The sequence below is a fragment of the Otolemur garnettii genome, unplaced genomic scaffold (assembly GCF_000181295.1).
Source record: "Otolemur garnettii isolate 467f Iridium unplaced genomic scaffold, OtoGar3 scaffold00012, whole genome shotgun sequence".
Lineage (NCBI taxonomy): Eukaryota > Metazoa > Chordata > Mammalia > Primates > Galagidae > Otolemur > Otolemur garnettii.
In genome coordinates, this window is record NW_003852407.1 from 30675774 (window position 1) to 30677884 (window position 2111).

A 2111-nucleotide genomic window follows, 5' to 3' on the forward strand; every position below is an offset into this window, starting at 1 on the left:
CTGAAGGTCCTACAACACAGAGGACAGACTCCTACAACAAAGAAGGATCAAAACATCACTAATGTGAGGCTGAGAAACCCTGTTCTGGAGGCAGTGCGTTAGTCATAAGATCCTTGGAATCTGCAACCGGATAACTGTGAATGCCCGCTACCTAAAGCCCTAGTGTGTGGACCAAGCCACTGCCTTGTTGAGCAGGAGTCCCCAACTATCCCAGAGTGTTCCACAGATGTCTAGTCAGCTGCTAGTGGCTCAAACGCCAACCAATACAACCAAAACCTTAGATCATTTTGTCATCTTCCTCGTCTGAGAAATCTGCTTTTCCTTTCTCAGAGCCACTGCTACCCCAACTGCCATGGCCAAGAGAGCAACGGCGGCAGCCCCTCCAAATGGTAGCACAGACCTGCCCTCAGACAAGGGCATGGCCTGCGCTCTCCCACCAGGGAGGACTCTTCTGTAAGATGCTCTCTCCTTACATCTATCTCCTTCTTGCTTAGCAGTGTTCCAATACAGGGATAACCTCCTCCTCCTCCTCTTCAACAGGCTCAACTGTTGCTGCTTTCACCTCTTCATCAAGTTCCATAAGCAAAGATGTAGCAGGGCTGGCTTTCTCAACTACAATCCTCTCTGCATGGGGTTCCTCTGCCTCCAGCAAGGAAGTGCCAGTGACAGTGAAAGCAAGGGTCTCAGGGAATGCCTCCTGCAGCTCCCTGGCATGCAGGACCACAGAAGCCCCCCAGGGACTTCTTTCTCCACATGCACCATGTCAGAATTAGAAGAGTTGTTCTCATTCTTCTTTCCAGCTCTGTTGTTATCTAGGCTTTTGACATCAGGATCCAATGCAATCTGTTGCCAGGATTTAGGACACAGTGACACTGGTAGGCTTTCTATGTGAGACAGGTAAGCTCTCTGACTGCAAGGTGACGGTCGCAGGTGGAGACTCTAGAGGCCTGACTTGTCCAGAGTTGTGACCGGGCAGGATATAAATGCCACTGCTGTCTTCCACAGTGACTCCTCCTCCTTTGACTCAAGATTAAAGACAGTGCCCCAGCCACTTTGCCGGATGATGTACTTTGCCATGCAGTCCTCCAGATGTCACACCAAACTGTAATAGTGCACCCAGAGGTTCCTGACCATGTTTTGTCAACTCCAAAAGCATTCATTCTAGCAAGAGCAGAGGTATCAAAATCTTATTCCAGCCACTGGCATGAACTGTGGTTTCCAGTGTACATTTCCAAAAGGCCTCATATGTCACTGGCTGGCTGGGGAGCATTTGCAATGCTCTATGTAGAGGCTCTTTAAGTTTCTGAGATGCTTTTTCTCCAGGATGGGCCAAGTAGTCTTTCATTGAGCTTTCTGGTTTAGCAGGGCTAAACATTGGAGTAGTTTGAGACAGTCAAAGCCTGTGTCAGTGAAGGCTTCAGAAATTTCTTTGTCCAGGGATTTCAGCTCATCAATTTCAGTTTTTAACTTTTAATAAAACTTCTCAATCAGCAGACTATGAAGGTACATCTAGCTGAACCCCTTTAATGGCTGAAGCAGGAGGATTGCTTGAGGGCAAGAGTTTCAGTCCAGCTTGGAAAACAGCAAGATCCTGTCTCTTGGGGTGAGGAAAGATGTTACTTATGCAGTTTCTCCTGAGAGAGAAGTCCATAGTTGCTGAGGACACTTTGTTTCATAGTGAAATTCTAGAGGCTCAGTAGTATACGATGCTGAATTGGCTGGCAGAGCTCCGAAGAGGTCTACTCACAGAAGTTAAGCTGGGCCAGAGCCCCTGCCCCAGAAGAGATGAAAACGGCAGTGGTGGTGCTGGCAGCCACTGCTTCTGTCTGGGTCCCCCGCTGTGGCTGTGGCCCTGGCCCTAATCTACTGCACCTGCTATGCTGGAGGTAAGGTCCGGTTTTGCCTCTTGATTTGGAAATCAAGAGTCAGTCTAACTCATGGAGAACTGGCTGACTTCCATTGTGCACTTTGATGCTTTGTTTCAGGGTTGTATGGGTACACCCCATGTTTCATCACAGTGACAACACAGCCCAAAACATCATCTTGCCTCTCCAAAGGGTCTGACTCTGACTCTCCTTTGCTTTTGTTCATCTGGGAGCTTCTTCGGGACC

The 2111-nt window shown here is 48.6% G+C and overlaps 1 pseudogene; it reads right to left on the minus strand.

Moving 5' to 3' along the window:
• Positions 1–257: 257 nt before the first annotated feature.
• On the minus strand, positions 258–1214 carry LOC100966423 (annotated as a pseudogene).
• Between the last annotated feature and the right edge of the window lie 897 nt (positions 1215–2111).